At 38.7% G+C, this 20843-nt stretch overlaps 1 protein-coding gene across 9 annotated transcripts in view; it reads left to right on the forward strand.

The window, feature by feature from the left end:
- The window catches only part of LOC116049172 (bromodomain adjacent to zinc finger domain protein 2B), a 52644-nt gene that overhangs the window by 674 nt on the left and 31127 nt on the right, over positions 1-20843 (forward strand). For 8 of the 9 annotated variants that reach the window (XM_031298600.2, XM_031298614.2, XM_031298621.2 and 5 more), the window contains exon 2: positions 5742-5785. The gene's annotated coding sequence lies outside the window, so the exon portion shown is untranslated. Of the gene's footprint in view, positions 1-2; positions 234-5741; positions 5786-20843 lie in introns of those variants that run through there. The other variant, XM_031298609.2, reaches the window with a different exon arrangement.

Raw genomic sequence — 20843 nt, forward strand, 5'->3', positions numbered from 1 at the left:
GTCTTTGTTGCCAGCTAGTCCACTCTGCGGATCCACCGTGCGTTACCGGACAGGATGATAAAAAAAAATGTTCATAACTTAGCTTGTCAGACATATTCGGTTTTTAAGCCTCTTACGAGTGAATCATAAAAAAAGTAACGTTAGTGTCTGGTTGCCTGTGTAATGCTTGTTATGGTTTCAAGCTTCGTGTGACAACATGCCATGAAATGATCAAACAACTGGATATAATACAGGTGGGCTTTCTTAATGTTTTATCTTAAAATTAAATGATTTGTTATGAGTGTTAAAGCCGGGGGCTGTCCGCTGGTCTCGTCTCCCCCCTCTATCTTCTCTTTTTGTTGCTTCCTCTTAAAGTAGAGCGCAGCTAATGCTGCAGCTGCGGTCTGGGCTGAAATTTTGCCCTTTGAGATTATGACAATACCCTCCATTTTTCTGCTTTCATATTAACAACAAGCATTCGCCATCTTGGGATATTTAAATTAGGTGAGCGCTGTCTATTTAAACGATGGTTATCTGTAACAAAGTTATGAAACTTTGGAGGTGAGAAGATCTGAATGAAAACGTTAACGTTGCAACCTTGATATCTGTGGAGTTGAAAGTGAAAGCAATATTTTAATCACACAGATGTAATAAGATTGGGAGTTGGAGTTTTATTTATACAATTGCGATTTCAAAACTGCTTGAGTAACTGGTATGTTTTGAAATTGGAATCCAACCACTTTCTTCTTCCTGTGATGACATGTCACACCTTTGGCCTAGCCCTAGTAGGCCTAATTCAGCTTTTAAAATTTGTAGTGGCTGTAATAATCCCCCACAAACACAAACTAGGCCTAACTTCCAATGTAGAATTCAGCATATTTTAATATTGCCCTGATTTCTTGAATGTGTACTGTGGTTTTCATTATGCTGGGAATACTTGGTTTACTCAAAATTTTAAGAAACCTTCAACACTATTTGAATGATACCGTGCCCATTTCTGTCAATTCTGAAGACACACAGGCCACAGAAGCACAACGTTTTGTAATGGGCCCTTTCAAACTTTGTCATGACAGCATCAGCCACACTATTTATACAGGAGTGTGTGGTGCATGATGATTTGTGAACACTTGGGCTCATACAGTGTATAGAGCTTATTTTGATGGTGTACATTTCACTTTCGTCATTTAGTTTGTTTTGGCAGGCATCTTATGTTTGCTGAACTGTGACGCTAATTTGTCTTGTACATACTGTATATAATTGATAGTACTGAACTTGTGTGTGCCCTTTGCACACAGTCTTAAGTAAAATGGCATGGCAGTAAACATTATTCTCAGTAAAGTCCATCATGGCTTCAGTAGCCAAGGCGGTGAGATCAATCACATCACAGCCTTGATGTGTTATGCATGCATCCAGTAACTTCCAATGAATCAAAACACAGGTAGAAGGTCACTAAATTTGCCTCATATTTATTCAGAGCACATGTTCTTGAAAACCTCTGCAGAGACAACAATGTTGAGGTGCTGTATACTTGGATTCTGACATGAGCGTTTAACATTGAGAAATCAAAAGTGTCAGCAACTTGGCATTTGAATGTTAAAAAATATTGCATTTTCTTTTGCTCTTCCAGGCTCCAAAGGCAAATGAGGTTCATGGTTGCTAAATAATTAATAAGAGATGTATTCACTTGATGCAAACTATGTATTTAACTTTAAATAATTACTATAATTCCATTTTCAATACACCACATCATCAACTCTGTTAGATTTTTGTGCTAAAGGTCAAGACCTAGTGAAGATTTAAGTTGTCTACTATCTAATTTTCCTAGTTTACCAAGCACTGTTAGGTGTAACCAGATTAGTGTTTTCCTAAATTAGTCACAGTGCTCCTAATTTCAAGTGGGGATGACGTTAAACATTTTTTTTTTTTTTTTTTTTAACAGAATATGAGAAGTTCCCCTTTTATGTTCCGTTGGCTCTTTTAAAAGTGCCCCTTTTTCCTTTGCCCTTTTGAAAGGACCAAAGAAAAAAAAACAGTACTGCTAATAATTATGTTTTCTTCCATTTTCACCCTGTCTCTCCTATTCATACCCTTTCCACAAGTTTGCACTCATTAATCAAAGATGCTGGCCTCCTGCTGAGGGCTGAGCAGGTTCATCAATTTGGCAGCCAGCTTGCTGTAAGGAACAGTGCAGAGGCTCTTAACACACAAGCATAAATAAATCTATGGTCTTTATATGCAAGCCCTGAAGGTTAATACTGTATAATTCAATGTACCCTCTTTGTCTGCTGTGATTGATGTTTTTAAACATGTAAGGCTTGACGGGAGTCCCTTTTTGTAGGTCAGTGTTGACACTTTATGATTGGGTGAGCTTGGGGGGAGCGGCACGAGGGAGGTGGATTATTAGGAATATGTCAGGGAGATTACTCTTTTTCGCTCATCTTCCTGATCTATTTTCTCTCCGCCTGGAGATGCTTTTTCGTAGTGCTTTATTTGAACCAATGATGCTTCTGAGATTGAAGTCTCCCTGCTGTGTAAATGGGGCTGATATTTAACATGCTAACGGTCTGGTCTATTTGTTTGACTGATAAGTATTTATTTGCCTCCTTTGCTGCAGAAATTGCAGGCCAGCTGAGAATGAATGAATTGTCTCCATATTCATAATTCTCAGTCTGATAGTTACAGGACCAACACGAACCCTCTTGTCCAGTTTTTGTTGTAGACCATTGCACTCTCACACAAAGACTGTGCCTCAGCACCCCCCTTTTTATTGATCCTCTGCATTTAAAATCTGGTCACTGCTGCCACAAACACTTCCCACTTAAGATGTGCTAGGCATGCTGCTGCAGCCACATTTGTAAATATTTAGTTTTTGCACCATTGCAACATTGTCTGGCCTGATAAGGGACGGCAGAAAAAAAAAATCCCTTAAAATGTTTGGATCAGCAAAAGGCCAAAACCTAGGGTTTAATGAATCTAATTGACTAAATTCTTTTCTGACCATGATGTGACATTGCGCAGGCAGTGGGCATGCATCTTTGAATGCCATGAGAGTATTGCCTCTCTGTCTCATACTTACAAAAGTATGAGACTGCACATTCTTATTTTGAAGAAACAGCATAAAGGTACAGACCTCACCACTGAATATATACCTTTATAACTTTAAACAAACGCCTTTTATTGAAATGCTCTTAAGTGTTTTAGCTGTGTTGTTCAAAATAATCCACAGTTCAGGTGGAGTAGATTATCCAAAAATGATCTCCATAAAAAATAATCTCTATAAGGTACCTCTCACAACAATATGTATGCACACTCCGATTTTGATCACATTGGCTCGGATGATGTGAATTGTATTGTGGAGAGTGCTCCCGACATTGTTCAAGCGTGAAGCCACTGTAATATTTGACAATATCTGCTTATTTCACACAAATTATGTTAAGGCTTCAATTTTGCATTAGCAAAACAGTGAGGGTAAATGAGGGAAAACACACTACTGCCCCTGAGATTAACAAATGAAGAACAGATATTAAGATGCTACAGTCGTACTCGTAACAAACACAATGTTCATCCTGACCTCACTAGCAAGCTGAAACTCCAAAATCATGTTACACAAGAACTGTCGATGAGACTTTGAAAAAAGAATTTGCTGGGCGCCTGGGTAGCTCACCTGGTAGAGCGTGCAGCCATTTACAGAGGCTCAGTCCTTGCCGCAGCGGCCGAGGATACGGTTCCAACCTGCAGCCCTTTGCTGCATGTCATTCCCCCTCTCTCTCCCCTTTCATGTCTAAGCTGTCCTGTCAATTAAAGGCCTAAAAAAATGCAAAAAATAAAATAAGAACTTGCTTTTGGTACCTGTTAGTTATCATGACTTAGTAAACAGCTTCCTGTGTAGGGAGGCCAATGTGATTATCTGCCAGATAGATGGACAGCTGAGTAACCTGAGGAAACTCAGCCTTGTAGTAATTCAAAGGATGGTTGCAACAATCAATTATTTGAAACTAGAGAGTGACTTTTTTCCCTCTTGATATTGAATGAAACATGTTTAGAAGACAGTAATCTCTTTTAAAATGACCCAGATGGAACTGTAAGGTGACCTGTGTGTAGGTGACACACAAGTGTTGTTGCTAGTGATGTAAGAGCATGGAGGTCATGCTTGTAAGTTGCAAGACATCCAATCTTTACTATTAATATTTAGAGCTGATTTAGTAAAATATCTCCTAAAATCATACCATACCAAATATGTGCTTGTTAGGCTTTCTAAACAGTCTGTTGTATTATTGAATTGTTCTTAGAGGCCCTTCAAAAAACAGCATACTGTAAAGGTGCTAAGATATGTTATAATTATTGTATTAAATAGAGATGATTTTTTTTTTTTTACAAATTACTTAACCAAACAAACCTGACAACAAACCAAAAAAAAACTGACTGGATGACCTAAAGCAAGCTCAGGTTAGTCCATTTGAGTTAATAAATTAGTTTCTTACTTTTTGGTAGTAGGATATGATTCAATAACTAACATAAAAAGTTTTTGCGTTGTTTGAATAGCTATAGTAACTGTGAGGAAAACAAAAATCCTGCACACTTGTTCCCTGAATATACACCGTTTTGGTCCTCATACCCTCATCAGGTATTTAGGACCGAAACAGTTTTAATAAAGTGAGTAGCCTACAAGTTTGTTTTCTTCACAGTAATGGGTAATGGTGTGGCCAATACATTTTAGTTTGTCATTAGTATAAGACTTAGTTGGGGATTTTAATTCCTTTAAACATGAACCTTTCAAAATAAAACCTCAAGGTAAAGCGCAACCTGGCAATAACTATCTTTTGTTCTTATATCTATCTCTAGAATAAAACTTGTTCTGTGATTTATGTAACCTGATCATAATCATAAAAAGCTCCAATACGGCATTGTGGACATTCAGAACAGGTTTCTTAACAAGAAAAAATCAAGTGCCTGTAGTGTTCTTTCATTTCTATGTGAATAAAACCTCTAATTGTACCCTGTTAACATGGATACTATTAGTTGGCTTGCAGACACTTTTAAACTAGACTACGAGGACAACATCACAGCCTTCAGCTGTTCAAGAGGACAGTTTTTAAAGAAGGGCAGTTTACAGAGAATGTAAATGGAAAAACTGGGTGGTTTTACAGTAAGAAAAATTGCTTAGTGATGATCTAAAAGTTAAGAACACCTTTAGTGATTGTTATTGATAGAGCTCAAAATGGTTTTGGCTCTATGGTATGTTCAGAACCCCTATGGTTGTAGAGACACCTTAGAGTCAGTTATTTTGAATGATATCTGAAGACTAAAAAATTGAAGCTGGTTTAGAGTCCATTTCCTTTACATTCCTAACAAAGTAAACCCAGATGGTAGCCTAATGCATAAAGACAGTAAAGCTTGCTATTTGATTGTTTTTCAGGAAAAAATGTTTCAGTTTCTACTTAAATCAAATACATTTATTCGATACAGTTTCCTAAGGTCATTGGATTTCTGCAAAATCAAAACGTAGCTTGTTATACTTAGTCTACTTGACCATAATCCAATTTCTGCCAAGTGTTTTTGTCATGTCCCATTGCCCTGGGTTTGTCTCTTGGAGCAAGAGTTTGATTTTCTGCTGATGTTTAGAATGGATAATTCCTCTCCCCTTGGGGTCCATATTACCATTTTTATTTCATTTTCACAGAGCTTTCAGATAGGAATGATGCTGAATGAGTAGATCGATAAAATCAAGCAATAAATCTGACTGTTGTTGTCTCGTGTTTCAGGTGCAGAGCAGTGATGTCACCGAACTGAGGACAGTCTCATACAAGTAAGTTTTCTGGTTACATCAGCTACCCATTGTCCATCTCTGCCATGCTCTTTGAAGTGCTTCTCTTGATTTTGTAAAGGGAAAAACCAGTTGGCTTTGTTAAATTGGAAAAAGTAACGTATGAATGGAAAGGCAGGACTAAGCAGAACAGTATTAGAAGTATTATTTAGGTATAGGATTAGGGTTTTCCAATTAGGTTGAGATTTAACAAAGTCCTCCTTTATGACATTAGTTTGTGCTGAATTACACTTTGTTCTCATTTTGTGTGCATCTAATTAATTCATGTCTTTCTTAGAATTAGAGTGTCAAAGTTTCAGAACATATTTAAATCTCTGGGGGGAGAAAAGAAAACTTTTTTGACTGAGGGGTGTATTAGGATAAATTACTGTGAGCCAAACAGGGGTAATTGGTGGGGTTGGAGCTATTGTTTCGCTTTGTTGTTGATGTTTCCTGGTTGCTATTAACAATTGCCCCAAGACAGACGTGGTGGATATATCAAATTCACATCTGCAGAAAGTCTAACATGGTTTTTCTCTGACTCTATCGGAGACTATATGAAGACAATTGCACTCCTCACACTAAATCAACAACGTTTTAAAGCAGACAAACCTAAAATGAAATCAAAATTGTGCTGCAAGTGAAATATCTTCAACAAGAAATTATTCAGATACAGTTTAGTGATCAATGCTACTGTTTCTGGAAGGGTGTGTGCTCACATATACCTAGGGTTGAATCCAAAGTTTTCCCCTTTGTATCTTCACTACTCTGATGTATTTTGTGCTTCTCAACTCTTTCAACATTAAATAAAATCCTAAAGGTGAGTGGAGCTGCTCATTTTGCCTTTTATGAAGCAAAAAAATGCTGATTTTGTGCCATGAAATTTATGGCATGTGCACGGCCACCTCCTGAGCTGGAGGAAAAAGTCTCCTACTGTTTATGTGAGTGACCCTGGAAAGAGACAGGTCATCTGTAGTGCTGCAGACAAGCTGAGTTGAAATGGCAATGGCAAAATGAGCCTCGCCACAGGAATCCCATCATCTCTAAACCTGAGTACTCTCTCTTTCATCTGTGCGTAGTAGAAGCCCTCAAGGATTTATTATAGCAGTTATGAGTAACCTTCAGTTTGCCTGCAGAGCCCAACAGTAAGTTTCAGAAACAGTTCCCAGGTTGGAAAGTTATAGCCGGCCATTGCTTTGGGTTGTCAGAAGATGACACAATGGTTGCTGTACATTAATTCCACAGTGGTCATATGGTCCTGAGTCATTAAATGCATATTTTATTAATAAAAGATAAATAATGGTTTCAAGCGATAATATACATTATAATAATAGATAATATTTTACATAACATTCTCTCTCTCTTTCTCTGTTATGCATTCACATTCACACACAAAACTATGCTTACTGATACAGTGTATATGTATACTTTAACATTGTCAGATCAGTATGATTGGTTTGTCGGATGTGTCGAGGGAAGTCAGCTGTTTATAAGGATGTAGTAGGCAGTGGTGTTAAAAAGTTGAGTGACTATGTTCATATTTCAAAATCGGTGCATCGTGCAGCGATCTCTGCCTCTGATTGCTTTGTTTAAGCTGCACTTCCCGGTTTATCAGCTCTGCTTTACCTCTTATAGTTTGATCAAGTTTGATGAAAGTTTACTTTTCTTCATGGCTAGTGGAAATTTGGTTGCCCAGGCAAACTGGACAAAACTGTTACTGTTGAGCTGTGACCAGTGAGCCCATCCTCCCTTTGCTAAAGGGGAAAGAGTAAAGAAATAATAGAGGGAAAACGGAAACCAATTAAGAAAGAATTTCTGAAAAGAGTAATGTAGTTATGATTAAGATGTGATAAGTGAGATGGATAATATGATTCCAACAATTGGTCCCTACCTGATTTCTGCTTAACACAATGATATGGGATTTCTCTCAGCTGTAGTCCAACTCTCCCGATCAAGTTTCAAATTAAACCACAAAAATAGGGAGAAAACACATACAGAGAGACGTAGACTAACTTAAATCAAGCAAAAAGAAATTTAAATCAGCACTTCATTGTACACCATGTGCCTGCAGCTGCTTTATAGTAAAAGCCAGGCAGTGCTGCCATTCATTTCTATTCCACTTCAACACAATAGAGATACAATGAACACAAAGGGCACGTCTGGCTCCAGACAAAGCAGAAATGTTTTTCTGAGGAATTGTTAAGGGATACAAAGTAGGGTTGTTGGAACTACGGTTGGGCGGTATCCAAATTTTGATACCGTCAAACCTCCTCCCTATTTTACCGTGGTATACGGTATTACTGTGACTTATTAAAAATGATGACGTAAGGCTCAGACGGCGTCACCAAACTGTTGGCTTGTGCACCATTCAGAAACTGAATAGGCTACCAAACACTAATACTGAAACAATAATAGCATAACAACAACTTGATGGTGGCCGCGTAGGTAGCACCGACATTAGCCGCCGAAGCAACAGCATTTTCACCGCCGTCGTTGTTTGACATAATTCAGTCTCGGAACTCGTATATCATAACACCTCTTCACCTCTAACACCTCCACACGTCTCTTTCAGTCTTATTTGTGGGTCACCACAATTTAATATTTAATCCTTGTCTCCTATATAAGTGCATTGCATTTTTTTTAATGACGGTATTGAAACTGATACCGTTGCTATTTTTAGATCCCGTGGTATACTGTATTACCGCCCAACCCTAGTTGGAACAAATACCAAAATTCAAATATAATTCGAATAGTAAAAAAATCAATACTATTCGAATGCGACTTTTTTTTTTTATATAAATATGTTGGCAAACATTAGCTAATCTCCCTCTTCTTGCCTTGGCCTACCCGCATGTGTCACTCATGTCACGTCTTATGAACAATAACTTAGCGGGAGTGAGAAACACAAGGCATTGTGAGGTCTAAGCTAACGTTACATACCGTATGTTAGTACAACAATATGGAGCTAACGTTACATACCGAGTTAACTTCGTACAAGGGGGAGTGACAGGCTGTGGCTGGAAATCATAACGAAGGACAGGAAATAGTTTTAACATGACTTTAAAATCGACATCCACCGAGCCAAAATGCTTATGTTAACATTAGTTAGCTCATTCTTGTTTTCTAACTGTGTCGCGAGGTATAGTAACGTTAGCGTAGTTGGGAGCTTCATGGAGAAAGCTAAAGTTTATGTTAGCTGCCCTACAGCTGTCAGAGTTAGCATCGACTTCATATATTACCTTCTAATAGCTGCAGTCTCACTAACGTGACAATCTGCAAGAAACAGGTTGCTTTTAAATCACTAAAATAGTAGTGATAGCACGGTTTGGCTTGGTTATTACTGCAGTTAGCATCGTTTGTTACTTACCTAGTTCATGACAAATTGTTTCAGCTGTGCTTTCTAACATGATGTCATTGTGCTAACCAAGCACCGTTAGCCTTTACAACAATGCCGCTTCAATACACTTGTTAAATAATGTTTCATTACAGAGTTCTCTGTTGATTTGTGTTTGTCGCTGTGTGCTCCTTGTGGAAAATGAATGTAAACAAAGTTGCGCAGGTCCCCTCTAGGCCAGGCTGATGTTAGAAGTCACTCTAGTGGACAGAACGTGTAACAACAACCACATGCTTATAGTATATAGTGGCATTGACAATGCATAAGCCTGAGTAGTGTAGTACATATTATTTAACAGGCTGCAATTGAGCAATAAATATTTGAATATTATTTGAATATAAAAACAAAACAAAAACAAATGGAATTCAAATGTATTATTGAGGAAGATTGACAGCTCTAATACAAAGTGAAGCAGGACATGCTCTCTCTTACTGTTAAGATATCAGGTTAACTCTAAACCAATAAACATATCAGTGTTTTACAATTGCATGTTAAATGAATAAGTAAGTTAATTTAATTGTTTTGGTAAATTTCATCTTTGTTATTTTTTTTTTTTAGACAACAGACAACAAACAGTTCCCAGTCTTAATTGAGAGGGAGGGCAGCTTTATGGACTGGTGATTGGTATTTATATGCATAATCATTTAGCGTGTTTTGTAAGAGAGAGGTTGAGCTACAACAGTTTCCCCCCTATTTTTTAAATATTTATGTGCTTCAGTTAATAGTGTAGCTTTACAGAGTAGGCTGTATTTTGTGACTTTGCCAGAAGAGCGAACAGTACTACTACTGTAGCTATGTAATATTATGAGGTACATATCAGAGAGCCCACTCTTCTTTTGCGCTCAACATTTTTTCTGCCCAGAGGGGCACTAAAATACACGAAGGAAAGAAAAGTAAAGTGATGAAAGCACTCTGTCAATGGCAAATCAAAGACTCATGTGAATGATGCAACTATGAGATGTATTAGTTGAATGGACACTACACACTGATGTTTAATGAATACAGAGACATAGGCCTATTTAGCTTCTAAGAATAGCGGCAATTTTGTGCATAATGTGTTTTGTATGATACCAATCTTGAACCACTGGTTATGTCATGTTGCTTTTTGGGATTAATGAACTTTACATTACACATCCTGCCTCGTGTCAAACTATTTCAGGTCAGATGACCAATCCACAGTTTATTGAGGTGGCATGTTCTTATTGGCTCTGCACCTGCATGTATGTACTGTATATAATACAACAACACAAAGATACCATGAAAACGTAATACTTTACAAGTCTCACAAGGAAACTTCCCCTGCTTTGAATGTAAAAGGAGTGCACACACCAGGTATAGGTTGCTGCAGAAAACAAAAACGTCTGTGGAGAAATCTCCACAGACGTTTTTCCAGTGTTGTCTCTGTGTTAGCCTGGTCTGGTCATTAGGGTATTTTGAGAACATTCTCTGTCAGTCTTTTTGAATTTTTGCTATGACAGTACGTCACAGAAATGGTTAGTGATGGTGACTGTATACCTGTCCTATCAACTTATCTTAAATGAAGGATAAAGTCCTGTCTGATTTAATCAAAGCAGAGGTAACAGAGCAAAGGTGCAAAATTTAGCAGCAGCGTTAGTTTTTGTAATGATGATTTATAGAATAGCACTCTTCTGTAGGGCTTAATAGTAGTGTTTTCTAAATGGTTTTGTAGATTGGTTGGCAGTTGAATGTTTAGAGGATGTATGTTGTATGTAAGACCCTTCTAGTTGGCACAAAATGATTGAATGGATTTCATTTATGTGTCGTCTTTTCACTTGGAGAAGCACCAAACTACTGTACTGTAAGCTACTCACTTCCTCAGCTGCACCGCAAACTAACACATACTGTAGGTGGTGCATGTTTGTGGACATATACTGTATACCGGCTGAATCTGATGCTCAGGCACACTCTCTATTTTCCCTATGTGCTGTTTGGGTTTCCCAGGTCATTTATAGAGTAATATAAAATGTAAGATAGGAACACAGTAGAGGTAGCTGTATGGATTTACTAGAGGTCGACTGATATGGGTTTTCTCTGGCCGATGCCGATCTTTAGAAATCAGGGTCAGCCGATTGCCGATTAATGCTGCCGATTTATTTTGGCCGATATGTGCTTGTTTTTAAACCTCTATTTGAAAGATAAAATGTAACACTAATATACACAGAATTTCTCAACAAAAACATTTATTGAACACTTCACCAATCTACACATTTTAGCCTATACTTCATTTAAAAATGTATAATGTAAAAACATACTGTAGCCTATATTGTATAAATAATGTATGAAAAATATATAAAATAAACAAAACAGGTAAGAAGAAAATAAACATTGTCAAATAAACCTTTCAATGAAAAAATAAAGTTTAGTGCACTTATCAGCATTTATTAAACTTCTGAGAATACAAATCTGCTTCACAGAAAGTGACATATTATTATTAACACTATTTCCTCCTAACTCCTGTTGAATCACATAAGGCTAGGGTTATCTAAAGTCAGTTCTTGTTCACCTTGTTTGTTAGATCATTCATTTGTAAGTGTTTTATCTGTGTTTTGGGGACCCTACGGTTAGCCTAGCTACATGTCCTGTTGACCTCATTAGGATCTTATCTGAGCAGATTTCTGTCATTCAAACAACTCTTAGTTGTAATTTAAAACTCATCCAGCCAATTTAATAAAATTTAAGGGTTTTATTCGTGCTCAAGTCCATAGATGCAGTTAATGGATAGCCTACAGGAACGGAGAACTGAAGGCTCTGTTAGCAACGATTAGCTCCGTTAGCGGTTAGCTCCAGTTAACTCCGTTATAGGAGTGGATGAGACTGCCACGGACAGGGGTAACAACCAGACTCTGATAAATGATATTCGGGGAGCTTCCACAGCGGTGTGGCCGCGGTGTTTTGTACGGTTTTATTAGTACGAACACCAGCAACATGCTACTACTACCGGTAGCGTCTGAGCCTGAAGTGGCTGCGCGAGACACACTGCGCAAGAATTCACGTGGGGAGGGGCTGGAGGCTGGAGGCAGCTGGTCTGGGCGCGCTGTAAAAAATGTCGCCTATTCATGTTTTTAACACTAGGCTGCCCGCAGATGCGCCTGCTTATTAATCGGCTTGATATTGGCCGATGCCGATTATGTAAAAAATTGCCAAAAATCGACCGATTAATCGGCCGGCCGATTAATCGGTCGACCTCTAGGATTTACAGTATGTGGAGCATAGACAGCTGCAGTCACAGCGGCTAGATTGTTGTCAATAAAGTGAAATTAATAATATACTGTGGTTGTGTCCGAAATCGCATACTCTGCACTACATACTCAATAAATATGTATACCATCGTTCAACATACTTTTGTGCATATAAACAGTGTATATCTTTTTGGATGCACTAAGCTGTAATTTTCAACGTCCCTTCCTGAGATCCTCCTTGCTGTTGAAGACATGTAACCATGGTAACCCCTGCTGACCTCCATTCTAGCGGCATCGCCAGATAATGCTTAAATAACTGAAAGAGGTGAATAACTACACCAACAGTCTCAATTAGAGCGTTATTGACATTACAGAGCTCCTTGGTTTCTGTCTGTTTGTCTTTTATGAACGTTGTCATTACTACCGCATTGCATTGTGGGATATTTATGCCGGTGTAGTGTCCAGTATTGCATAATGTAATATTTTACCGGAAATAGTACACAATTCGCGTACTATTGGTTTCATACTAAGGTTTCAGACATATTCTTTAAAATCTCACATACAGTTTTAGCCTACCAAATAGCATGTTAGTATGGAATTTCAGACTCATCCTGTATGTTTCTCTTCTGGTTTGAGCGGTCAGGCAGGCCTGGGTTTTGGGACAACACTGGCATGGTCTGCTGGGGAGCTTGTTGGAAGACTGTAGGACTGCAAGAGCGTCTCTGAGGTGTGCAAATGGCATTGAGGAAAATTGAATTTTCTTGTGTGCCTGCTGTTCCTTTTTTACTGATGACATTAAGTCTTCATTAAACGACAGGGATTTTTAGTCTCTTCCTGACTTCATCAGGACACAGCAGCATTGTGCATCACAAAATGAAGATTCTGCAGTGTGTCTTTGGGAAAAAAGCTTTCAAAGTAATTTCTGACCTGCCTGATTTTGAGGTGATGGATTTTTTTTCTTATATAGAGATAACCAGAAATTCTGAAACCTTGCAACTGCTTGATCATATATCTCAAAACGCTCTAATATTATCAATGATAATAAAATGCTTACTGTTCTTGAGCAGCAGAAATGCCACTTAGCTGGATGAGAGTTTTGTTGGCAGCCTACAGGACCTTCGCAGAGAGGATCTGTGGTGTCAGCGCTCAAACGGGTGTAGAGGTGACACCAAGGTGAACGCCGAGTTGTAGAATGGTTGGAAATCATTGATATTCTGACTTGAAGGCTGCAAATGGCTTGGTGGCAGATGGAGTCTTTGTCAGGGAAGAAAAATGGCAGCTCGGGAGCATCAACGCCATTTACCCCATCGGCTCGGCTGGCGGGCGGTGACCTTCTGCCGCTCAAAGAGATCCCCTAGCACATGATCAATTATCTCACTTCCATTGTTTACTAAGCTATTGTAAAAGGATTTAAATGTCAGGGTTTTTTTAGGAACAGATTGCATGTGTAATCATGAAACTGATGTTTCTTGTAAGTGCATAATGAGAAAGCAGTTTGTGTTTTTGTACCCTTTTTAAGCACCAATATACATGTCAGCTGTTTAGCTCCAATCATTTCATGTTGTTACAGATTTATTATAATTGCTTTGACTGATTTCTTCCAGTTCTTTAAACAACATTGCTAATGAAAGAGATTCCTCAAAATAGAGAATATCGCATGGCTTCAATTTGGCAAGTGGTTTTCATTTACATTGTTTATAGATATTTTGCTAAGGTGAGCATGTTTATGCAGATTAATTTGGTAATGGCTCTTCTCATTACACAGATAACACAGGCACACAGAATAAAACTGTGGTATGCAGTCATTATTATTGGCTGTAAACAAATCTAAGTCAGAATAAAATATTGAATGAACCTGGGGATAAATGAGGACTATGAACAAATGATGCAAAAAGCAAATGACATTGAGACCCCAGTTTAATATGTATGTATTTCAGCTAGATGGTTGATTTCATTAGCAGGTCTCATTGTTATGCATTGACTGTCCTCCTGCAGTAAAATGCATATTGTATTCACGTAGCCTGAATATTCAGGAGGAAATGTTTGGATTTGAGTTGCGTCCTTTAGAGAAAGTGTTGTCTTCCTACCCCATATTCTGATTATTCATTATATTGATACAAGAAGGAGAGATACTTTTATTACATTTTACACTCTGTTTTTACATATTACACATCTTGGCAGTGCCTAGGAGGTGAACTGCCGTACCGGGACTTGAACTAGCGACTCTCTGGTTCCCAAGCTAAGTCCCTAAGGACTGAGCTACTGCCACCCTAGTCTATATCCACGATGTTCCACTTCCAGGATTGTCCTTCATTCGTCCAGATGTCCGTTACCTTACGCTTTCTTTGTGTTGGTATTTTGAACTCCTGGGAGATTTATGAGGACAATGGTTAACTGCTCCTCAGATCTCTGCAGGCTAAATCGAGACTAGCTAGAAGACTATCTATCAAATCTGAGTTTTCTGTTACACGACTAAAACAACCTTTGAAAGTACACATGATCCACCAAAACAAGTTCCTTCTCAAGGCTGTTTTGCAGCTTAGCGCCGCCCATGACGATTGTGATTGGTTTAAGAAATGCCAATAAACCAGAGCACGTTTTTCTCCCATCCCGGAATGTTGGGTGGACTAGCCAGACCCTCCTCTGCAGCGTTGTGGGGGAAGGTCTGGCAATGCCAGACTACTGCCACCCCAAAGAGACATTATGTTCTTTTTCTTACAACTAAAATGTTATTTCAAATTTTGCATTAAATGTCTAATTATCATTAAATATAATTATAACTGGTATATCATTATTACTAGTAGTAACCTCAGTCAGTTAGGTTGATATTTCTTCCACAGCAGGAGAAAATCTGTAGCATGTTAGCCATAAATAAAGGTTGGCCGCTCAGCTTCCTTTGGGCATTAGCCACATATTTCTGTGCTCTTCTCTCAATTCAAATACTTAACAGCATTGGATTTTGAATGTTATGTGCTTGCTTAAGGTCTGCGTCCTCTACATTTGAGACCGTTGTAATGTATGGAACTACCTATACAAGCAAGCTGTTTTCCTTCTGTAAGGAGGATGATATTAAGCTGCCATGCCATGCACCTTTACTCTTTCAGGCCTGGCTGCACATAGCTTTCAGAGGCTCTGTGTTGTGGTCTGTTACACGCTATCCTCATACAACTGCCCAGCAATGACAATATTAGCAAGGACAGATGCTGCTCCTCATTGGGCTTACAGGTGGTAACCTACTTAAATTAACGTACTGTATATCAATATTAGTTTGGCCTATGCCATACAGATCTCGTACTGTACTGGAGGCAGGGCTGTAGACAATATAAAAAACATGCGGCAGGCAGATAAATTAGATGCCTTTTGGTTAGTCCTCAGGTTATAATAATATGGTGAAATGTTTCAACAAGATGTGGCACCAAACAACCCTGTTAATTTAGATTTTGGGATTGATATTTCTTGCTGACAGTTCTAACACATTGTGACCAGAATGGTGTTAAAGACATTGAGCTTTTTTTTGTATCTAAAGCCTGTCGTCATTTTAGACTTTGCAAGTATTTGATTTGATTAGAATTAGTGTTCCCAGGGCAATGATACCTACTTCTGTGCATGTTTTTGAGTAAGGATGACATTCTCTCTGGTAATCAAATGTCAGCTTTCCCTTGAACCCTTCCTCCCTCCTTTCCTGTCTAAAAAAAAAAAAAAAAAACCCGAAAGCAGTAGCAATACAGCTCCTAAACATTCTAGACAGTTTTTGACAATTTGCAACACTTAACCTACATTGTCCCACTCTGTGCTGGTTTTTGTGACACTCATGGTCATGGCATGCTGTTAGCCTTAGAAGGCAGGTGGGTATATGTGGAACTGCACATGCACAGTTTTACTGTTATCTGTCAGGAATCTCTCCCTTTTTGCAAATTCATGTTTGCTTTTCCACCACATCTGAAGAACCATAAAGATTACATGAATTAAATGAAGCTGCTCTTTTTTCATCTGTTATCAGCCAACATGCATGCATGCAACAAAAATACACTGTTGTATGATAATGATGTGTGCATAGCTGTCTCCAAAGTAGCTCATTGATCTCAGTCAGGATTTTGGCTATAGAACTGTCAAAATCAAAGACACTCCCACCCCTAGTCCTAATAGTGATACTAAACCCATTTTTTAGAGTTTAGTTTTGTGGTTAGGCCTGAAATAAAGCATGTGAAGTGCACATCTTTGTATATAATGCCCCGGGCCGCTGATGGGGGGGAACACCGGGTCAGTTGTCCTGGGCCTTGGGTCAAGAGAGGTCCCAAAAGGGCTCTAACATTTAAATAATTTGCTGGGGGGGAGGCTTTTGGAGATCATCTTGTCCTGGGCACGATCAAGACACGCAGCAGCCCTGATATTCCCTGTTGTATTTCAAATGAACTCTGATTTGTTGTTTTTAGAAAGGAAGCATTGGAAGCCCAAACTCTGTGACTATGCTTGTATCCATAGTGGTCTCTGTTACAATAATATTTTACATCTATTTAAATGTCCACTTATTATCATGTTTCCTTTAACTGATCAGTGGTGTACAGTACTTTCTAGTCATTGTGTTAGTGCTCCATTCTACTGTAGAGTACAGTGTCTAAAGTAGTGAAAGCAGGTGATGGAAATATTCATTTAGCAGCAGAGAAGAAGCTCTCTTTGTGAAGATGGCTCAGAGGCAGACAGGAAATTAGTTATTTTCCCCGCACATTCATCAAAATAAAAATAGTCTGATGAGTATCCCAAGTGACTCGCCCACATCTATTGAAGCCACAGCTGCATGTGCCGTGCACTTAGTATTAACTCTCCAGTGAATTTCAGGTGTTTTTGAGCACATTTTTCTTCTTCTTTTTCCTCATCTCAAAGCCATTGTCCTGTGTTTTACCCCATAATAATTAGCATATTTAAAATAATAAAATGCCCCATTTAATTTTATAAAATCCACCTGTTACTCTCCTAAATGCATTGTATTTCATGTTTAAACTTAACAAATTGAGAATAGAAAAGACCGTGCAGCTGTGGTGTGGACAACTTTGTTGCACCTAGAGGAGGTAATTGTTTCTTTTTCACAGTGAATGGCTTCCAAATGGCTGAATGGAAAGCCTGTCAGCCGATGACAGCTTGTCTGCAGGTGTAACCTATAAGGTACACCATTTTTAATTTGTTCACTTCATTTTTCTTTTTTTCTACAGGCTATAGTTATTTCAGTGCCACATACACTGCTAATGATATTCCGAGGATTTGATTGACATGCAATATAAAGGTGAATATCAGCCTTGTAGGTGGTGCTGCAAAAAATGAGCTTTTTTATTTTTATTTTTACTAATGCTTAGGCCTAAGCTGGCTGACTGTGAGTTCGCTCAGCTACTCACAACACACTTGCAGATTGTAGTAATAATCACTGACTACGCTTAATGGTATTAAGACAAAATACTGTAGGCAAAGTTGAGCAACTCACTACAGAGTCGGAGGAATGTGTCAAAGCTGGAAAGTATCTCGCTTGTGTCAGTATTATTCCATGTTGTCTTAATCATGCCTGCTCCGTCCCATCTGGAGTGTTGAGGGCCCTCCTTGTTTCTTTGTGTTCCAAGAATGTGTTATGGGAGTATAGTCCCATAGTTCTCTACATCAAAGTGACTGGTGTAGAGATGGGATGTGTCAGTCCTCATGTATCTCCATAAGAAGCCTGCAAGACTCCAGTTATTGAATTGTGTTCTCCCTTTGGCAACCTGACATTATCTAGCTGTAAGGGCACAGTGCCAAATTATGAGGTTAAAATTCCTGATTATCTTACTTTTTCTGTATCATTGACCTTCATTTAGGACATTCAGTGTATGTGCACAGGTGTTTGCTTCAATGTAACCAGCATGGCCTGCTTCAGTAAAGCAGTGGACATATGGACACTGTGTGACTAATGCTTTGAAAGGGACACTCGGGATCTGTTTTATTGCTTCATTTGGCACACCGCAGTCCCACTTCCCATTACGGTTGCCATGTGATTTATGTTGTGTTCTTTGGAGAGTGAGAGAGAGAGGAGCCGGGAATGAAAGAGCCATGATAGCGATGTTTACCTTGATCCTGGCTGCCTTTTATTTCATCCTGGACATTGACAGTGGGGAGAATGGGTTAAAAGCCCTGTTAGGCCCCATGTTTTCCTGTACATGAATGCTGTTTCTTTGATCATCTAAAGAATGAGAGTGTTATTGACATTGCAGTGTCGAGCCTTAAAGGCTGACAGAACCTTGGACTTTTCATCCTCACTGTCTCTGATCAGTCACACCATCAGACTTCACCACACCTTCCAGCTACAGACAACAAACCGATACTTGATTGATAACATACTACAGGCAGACACATTATAGTTCTGTAGCATAAATGGCCACCTCACAGCGGTTTGTCTAACAAGAAAATAAGCAATAATCATAATGTCACCAGGATGTCTTTGTCTCCTTTTGCAGTCTATCTAAATCAGTCAATCTAAAATAGTAGGTGTCCTTTGCTCTGCTGTGTTATTTAGCAGCACAGAGATAACCTTTGCACCAGTATCCTACTTTCATGTTTAATTTGTAGCTATGCTTCCTGTCAGGTGATTGCACCTGATTTATATTCAATCGTTTTTCTTTTTGCATGCAAATGCACACCTTTCACAACCCAATGATATTAAACTAAGATATTCAACTGCTGAATTTGTGTAAAATTTGGAGACACAGTCCAACTGCATTACCACCTTGCTTTCTGTCAGTAATTGAAGTTGCAAGGTAAAGATATGCAAACAATGTTAAAATTGGCATTTATATTGTGTATGATAAAAGAAATTGTGCCAGAAAGTATTTTAACAAATAAAAGTGTGAAGTCTGGACTAAATACATACCTATGTTTCTTATTAGGGGCAAGTCAATATTTTTGAAATGGCACTTTTTTTTCATTCATCTAATAAGTGGCAAAGGAAACTGATATTACCTGTAAACATTTTGCCTGCTCTTGTTGTACAATTTTAAAGTCAATTCCAATATGCACATTGTTCAGAGGCAGAAACCTTTTCTTTTTTTGCCTGTCCAATACATTACTGTATGTCTAATCTGTGTACTGCAAAGTGTGCAAAACAATCACAAGAAGTACCCCTCATTTTTAAACAATAGAAGCTCGTAGACGTTTGGGGGGCAAAAACTAACATATATATACATTTAGTATCTCCATTTCATGCCCCAGTGAGCAATATCTTTCCTCAACGTTCTTCATCAGAAACAAATACACATTAAAATGATACCTTCAGCAAATGATGGTGAACACATGATGCAGGAGTAAACACAGATGGAGTTGTGTAATGTGTAGTGATAATAAGATAATAAGATAAGATAATCTTTTAACAAGTAGTGGCTTGCCTTTTCACCTCCTCCCTTTGGAAAACACTGCAAATGCAAGGAACCAGCTGCATATTAATCCAGTAAACAGGTACAGTGTAGCTCTCTGTTAATGGCTCATTTATATTAAGTGTAGCATTCTATTGGAAAATGTACTGCTCGAGCAACTCATTACCAATGAAAATGTCATCCAGGGGATGCCATTCTCCCTGTACCACCTGCATTTTCTAAGCCAACAACAACAGATTAATAGCAGCTGATTGGGAGATGCATGAAATTACTTGTCCTTTCCTCTCTCTCTACCCCCTCTCTTCTTTCTTCTCTGTATGTGTCTAATTAAAAACTGGAGGTTGAGCTACACAATTTATGCTTGCTGTTGATGGGGCAGCAGGAGCTCTAGGAATGTGTTCATGATGGATGTCAGTCTGTGCAGAACATGTGGGACTCCCACCCCCAGATCACTCCTCATGAAAATGATCTACATGCAAACTGTGCTAACACTACTGTGAAGGACAAATGCATCTCTTGAAACATTTGTCATTTTGAGGCCTCACATCATTTATCAGAGTCCATTTTGCCTCCTAAACTACCAGCCTTTCCAATGTATTCGTGGGAGCATTCAATACTTGTTTGAAGCGGTCGATGCAAACAGAAATTCATTTTTTGGCGTGAAGGTCTCTTTAAAAGATGGATGTGCCCCGAAGAATGATGATAAGAGAATGCCTAAGCTCTGTGTTTTGCTGGTAATTCTCAGGAGCAAAAATGGATTATTATCCTGGCAGTATGAGCACAGGTGGGTCTCTTTGCAGGGCTGCAGAATGTGTGCGTTCTTGCATAGGAGGTCAAAGATGTGATTACACTGACTCATAAAAGACTATGGCTGAGACAGGCAAATCAGCAAATAGATGGCGTTTGAAGGTGTTTAGTAACACAAGGTCAGGCTTTGTTATGGATCACATTTAGTAACAGTGGGACTTTATCAGTGTCACTGAGCATCCTGTAGGCTCTCCAGTGTAACCAACACTGCTCTGCCATCTACCCAACAGTAATAGTCAGCGATCAATTGCTCCATAGATTCCTTATTTACAACC

This window comes from Sander lucioperca, chromosome 8 (assembly GCF_008315115.2).
Source record: "Sander lucioperca isolate FBNREF2018 chromosome 8, SLUC_FBN_1.2, whole genome shotgun sequence".
Classification (NCBI taxonomy): Eukaryota; Metazoa; Chordata; class Actinopteri; order Perciformes; family Percidae; genus Sander; species Sander lucioperca.